Source organism: Vigna radiata, chromosome 6 (genome assembly GCF_000741045.1).
Source record: "Vigna radiata var. radiata cultivar VC1973A chromosome 6, Vradiata_ver6, whole genome shotgun sequence".
NCBI classification, from domain to species: domain Eukaryota; kingdom Viridiplantae; phylum Streptophyta; class Magnoliopsida; order Fabales; family Fabaceae; genus Vigna; species Vigna radiata.
In genome coordinates, this window is record NC_028356.1 from 15,448,594 (window position 1) to 15,455,023 (window position 6,430).

A 6,430-nucleotide genomic window follows, 5' to 3' on the forward strand; every position below is an offset into this window, starting at 1 on the left:
GGAATAGCTCTGGACGTTTCTCTCTGCCAAAAGAATCCTTTTCTAATTCGCACTGGGCTATATATAAGCCCAAAAAGATAACAGATAGATTACAGAAAGATTTACAGAATCTAGCTAAAAAAACAGACAACCGCCCAGGCGCCTAATTTGACCGCTCAGCGGTTTGCCTATTGCCGCTCTGACCGCTCAGCGGTCAGTTTTGCCACTGAGCGGTTTCCCTATAATCGCTCTGAGCGCTTAGCGGACCATTCTGGCGCTTAGCGGCTTGCTTGACCCTTCTTTTCATCATTTTTCTCCGTCTTTCATGGGTCTAAATCCACCTTACTTCACTTCCATCTTTAATTCATCTAAAAACCCTGCAAAACAAGCATAATATCTCTAAAACCAACTTTTGACTCCCAAAAGACTCAACTAAGTGTTTTACTTGATTTAAAGCTCATTCTAAGCCATAAAGGGTGTGTTTTACTATTAAGTTTAAGCATGAAAATAACGGTTTTGAAACCGTTATCAGACGTGTAAACTAATTAACATGTAGAAAACAAAGAAACACTTAATTAAAATTGAAATGCACATATAAATCAAATTAAATGCAATAAATAATTAAGAAAACTCATGACTTAATTGAAATGTAGTACAAAAATCTAAAATGCACTCCATCAACCAAACAATACTTAAAGAGAAAAAGCATGACAGTAAAAAAAAATAAAATAAAATAAACCAGCAACTTGCAATCAAACATTCAATGAAAAAGTGAACTTTCGTGATGATGAGCATTAAAAATAAAAACAAATGGTGAATCAACAAAACCAAATAAAAGTGAGTAGGTAGTCAAAGCTAAATGCAATTCCACAACATATAACATCTAATATAAAAATAATTTAGGTACATGCGTAAAAGACAATAAAGTTAATAACTATTGGAATCAAAACCATGTGCACATTCCATTTCCATGACACCATGCTTCCAGCAAATTGAATTAGTGAAAATGCATTACCAAACATCACTGTCCATCTCTTGATTAAAATAAAAAAATTAATTGCTTGCTTGAATGAAAAATAAGCTGCTTCGTTGAATCCAGCGTGCTGCAGCGCTTCTCTTCTTTCTTTATTCAACCAAAATCACCCAATATCCATAGCATCAAGATGGTTTAAATAAAACGTTGTAGTAGCAAAAATATAATAATGAAAGTGGCGGCTGATTTTTTCTTTTTCCCAGGTCGTGAGTCCCCTTATTCAAACAAAGAAAGTAAATGCAATAAAGATAGAAAACTTGAATGCACCGTGAGATCTTTCATTTGCAAAGTAGTTGCTAATATATGCTAAGTAAAGGCAACGTTAATTCATCCAAAATCCAAGAAGATTAACATGGTTCCCGAGGAAAAAAAAAGAAATGTTCCAGCTACCAAACAAGTATGTTCCAGCCGAGAGTCTACTTCCAAAAAACGTTACAGCACCGAGACAAAATTTGAGTGACGGTTGGTGGAAAAAATTATAATCCCTAGGGCCATGTGTCCTCTTTTAAGGATGGGTGGGGTCCACTGATGGGTGTCGCGGTCCATACAAATTTGATTGCAATTTATAAATCCAGTATAATGCTAGGGAATGACCCCTAGGTCGTCTCTCAAGGACCAACTACGGTTCAGAGTCAAGTATAACACGAAAAGGGGGGGGGGTTTGAAAAGTGTTTTTGTGAATACGAATAACTAAATTAAATTGAATGGACATTAAACTCAACTGTGTAAGTTAGAAAACATCAAGGTAAAATAAAGTGCTAAACCCAACATTTCAACAAACAATTATCTAAACACAATTAAAACTATTAAAATGCAACACTAAATTAGATGAATCAAATGCAACTAATCCTACTATGCAAATTAATGCAAAACAAAGAGATAATTAAACATGCTTTTTCATCTATCAATTATGTGACCAATATTCATCTACCAATTGAAATTAAAAGGTGCAAATAGCTTGAGAAACCCCTTTGGGCCGTGAGCTCCTAGCCCACCAAGGTCCAACTTCAATTTTGACTTTTCTTCCTTAAATGAACATGCAAGGTGTGTTGACTTCTTATCCATGTGCTCCATACTTCAAGACAACAAACATATGCCTTCCACATCAACTAAAACTGTCCACCACTCCTTGCATGCAACAAAAATTATAGTTCCACACACCAAGGCTCATAAATCACGTGAACAATGCAAAGGGTTACAAGAGAAATTGCTTTCAAACCAAAGGGTAAAAGGATTCAACCTCAAATGCTACTTCCAATGTGCTAAGTAAGCAAAACCCAAGGAAAACAAATAACAAACACTCCATTCCCTTAGCCATTCTCGGCCAAAACAAGGATTAAGACAAAACTTAAAGAGGAAATGTTCCCTCAGTCAAAAGTAGCTCCATGTGTGCTTGGCCAAATCGGGTAAAAAATTAATTACACCTTCTCTCTTCCTTCTCCACTCCATTTTCGGTTTTCTCACCAACACCAACCTTCACATTGTTTCTTCCCATCTCCAAAACCGAGAATGCTGCACCAAAAACCCAAAGTTCCAAAGCAAAATTGTGACGCCCGGGCACTAAGAGGGCGGGGAGTGATCGTCGGTGCAAGAGGCACGGACAAGGAGTGGCTCCTGGCAGGCTTCTAGTGGAAGGGGTACATGGACGAATCGAACATACACCGGAAGAAGAGGGATCTGGAGACTGTATAGGTATGGGACTATACAGTTGAAGGATAGCTTAAAGCAATTGATTTGCCTACTCATATAACCAGAAATGCATTTACTTTTCAGAAGCCTAACCCATAAGAACTTCATGGTTAAGCGTGCTTAGCCTGGAGAAATTCTGGGATGGGTGACCTTCCGGGAAGTTTTCCCGGAAAGTGTGCGAGTGAGGACAAAGTACACTGGAAAGTCTCGTGGTGATGTGTGGGGGCAGTCAACAGTCCCTGTAAGTTGTCGGGGCGTTACAAAAATGGTTCAAGAACAATAAAACCAAGTTCTACCTTCATAAATCCAACTTCAAAACACACTGTTCTTCAACTTTTTGACCCAAACAAAACCAAACCCCTATGCTTCCTATGCAATACCGTCCATCCACCATCATCAAGCACAAAGTCCAGCTTAAAATTTGTTTCCCAACATCAAAAGAAAAATGCTAGAAGAAAATGGCTCAAGAATACAATACCCATGCACCAACTTAAGCCTTTTTCACTACCAAACTTGACAACAACTCCATTTTCATCCTCCAATCCAAGAAACTCAAAGTAAAAACGAGATTACTGCAGAAAAATGAGGAGAAAATCGAAATGGACAATGGGTCTCCCTTCCATCAAAGAAACCACCATGAAAAAGCAAAGAAGAAGCTTCAAACTCAAGCATTCAACCTTCAAAACGAAAATCTATAGAGAGAAATGGTAAAGCTTCATTCCATCAAGCAAGAACAAGCATTGTTGCAAACAATAGAAGAAGAAAAACGTGATCTTGGTCCATTCAAGCTCAAAAACGAAAAGGGCACACCAAAGCTCCCAAGAGAGAGTTCATACATGCAAAGCCAAAGCAAAAGTGTAGAATGTAGTGTGCTTAGGAGTGTCTCGGCAATTACCCTAGAAAATGCCGTCCCACACATAAAATGGTGGGGTCCACCTCCTAAAATGAAACCCTAGCCTAAAGCCAAGTGTCCCACACATTGGGCTTCTACAAAATTTGCCACAAAAGGGCCCAAATGCATTTAATCCTAATTAAAGTTTCTAAAAACGAAATTACAACTTAATTAAAATGGTAATGACTAAATGTTGAGTCTTGAATGATCATGCCACCATCCCTAATGCTCCAAATGATGTTTCCCAAAATTTCCCTGCAACCAAAATACACTTAATCAGCTCAGNAAACCCAAATTAGCACAATTACGAATTTCCGACCAAATTAAGCAGAATTCGGAAAACGGGGAAATAACAGACAATTAAACACAATTCCCTGGTTTATTAAGTGCAATAAACTAAGTATAGTTCAAGAAATAACCACTCATCATCCACCCAAAAACTCTAAAGTTGCCAAGTGTCGTACAACTATTTGGGCCCATCATGTTTTTGCCAAAATTTGGCCCAATGTGCACAAGCTTGTAAAAAAAGTTTAAACAATTAAATTACAATATAACTAAAATTTAAAATGTCTAATTGGAGAGTCTTGAATTATTTTGTCTCCTCCCAATGCTCCAAAATATATCTCCAAAATTTCCCTACAATTAAAAATGCAAATAATTAGCTCAGAATATTCAAATTAATTAAAATTAGAATTTCCGGTCAAATTAAGCACAATTAGCAGAAACGGGAAAATACAGGGTAATTAAGCAAAATTCCCTGATTAATTCTAGCACAATAAACTAAGTGAAATCAATAAAATATCGACTCATCAAAATAGACACTTAGTCTTTTGCACTCCTGGGCAAAATCAATACGAAAATCAAGGAACAACTCAAAAGGCATCAGGGAAGTGACACAGACTCGGCACAAAAAAAATAAAGACTCACGAGGAAAGAAACAAACAAAGTTACACAATTCTCAAGAAATCTAGACGATGAAAGGAAGTGGACAATATCCAAGCAATAACATGAAAGAACAATCAATCAGTTCAAGAGGTGAATCAAAAGCAAAAGAGTCTCACAGATGCACTATCAGTGTTTCTCTCAAGTGTCTAAGGTAAACAATGTCAACTCAATGCACTCAAGAAAGCAACAAATAGACTTGACAGACCTCTAATATCAACACTAAAAAACATATGCATGTTTGAATCAAAAGGTCTTTTATGGATGCAATGGGACCAAGGACAAGGGAGGATAAAATATGGATGAGAAGCTACAAACCAAAAAGAGTAGAGGAGCAATGGGGAACAAGTGAAAATACAATCAAATCACGCCCAAAACCTCTAATTCAATCCGCTTCTTAACTCCATTATTCACATCAATTTTTTTTTATATTTTTCTCATTTTTCTCATTTTTTTTTAATTTCTCATCTTGTCTCTTTTCTTTTCTCTCTTTTCAGAACACAACTTCAAGAGACAAGATACACAACATATATACAAAAACAAAACAAGAAGAGGAACCAACTAGCCAATTCATCATAATCTCCCAGGAGACCATACTAAGGTTAAGGTAAACATGGTTTTTCACTTAGGGCTAGTGTGTAAGCTTCAAAACAAAGAAATGGGGAAAGCATAGGCTCAAAGGGGCTATCAAAGGATCAAAACAGGGTAGGCTCATCTGGCTATAGAGGCTCAACAACAAAGCTGCCGTAATCACTTTCAAACATGCATATCCATCAAGAATTATCAAAAAGAGTGATGCCAAAGCATATGTGCAAGCAATCAAGAGACATCACACACAAGAAAGAATATCAAGTGGCTCAATTCTCACACAGGGTATTTCTGTCATAATTAATCACCCTCTCAAACATCATAATAATCTTTCCAAGCAAAGAAAAGCAAGGATTTCCAACAAATCAGAGTATCAATGAAGTGAAAGAAAAATTGACAACCTAAACAAAGTCCAGAAATCAAGAGAAACATGCAAAATTGTACACAAAACAAAACAACAACTACCTAGAAAACAAAAAATATAACGCAGAAAACATAAACTAATAAAGAAAAATAAGAGTCTCCCCCAATAGACCACGCTTAAACTACACAATGTCCTCAATGTGTCACAAGCATCAGATCAGCAATCAAAACAATCAACAAATCATGGACAAGTGCAATAAAAGCGGGAAAGGGAGGAGAAGGTGATGAGTCGATATTTTATTGATTTCACTTAGTTTATTGTGCTAGAATTAATCAGGAAATTGTGCTTAATTGTCCGGTATTTTCCCGTTTTTCCTAATTATGATTAATTTGACCGGAAATTCTAATTTTAATTAATTTGAATTTTCTGAGCTAATTATTTGCATTATTATTTTCAGGGAAAATTTTGGAAACACAATTTGAGACATTTGGAGGACACCAAATATATTCAAGAATCTCAAATTTAGACATTTTAAATTTTAGTTGTATTGTAATTCACTTGTTAAAGCTTTTTAGACAAACTCTTTGCATCTTGGGCCAATTTTGGAAAAATGTTGTTGGGCCCAATTTTATTAGACACTTGTCACTTGGAAACCCTAGGGTTGGGTGGACCCCACCCTAATTTTTGAGACACATGGCCTTGCTAAAAGCTAGCAGCCGTCACTCAAAGGGAGACAATTGTTTTTGCTGGAAAAATTGGAGACACTTGCCTTGGGACGTTCTTTTCCATGGAGCTTCTAATTGCATTGTTTGATTTTGGATGAGGGAGCTGACGGTTAATTTCTTTTGCTGATTTTACTCTTGGTCTTTCCATTTACTTTCATGCACTTTTCTATTGAAGCCTCATTTAAGGAAGCACAAGTCGCCACTTATTCTAGTGCTTT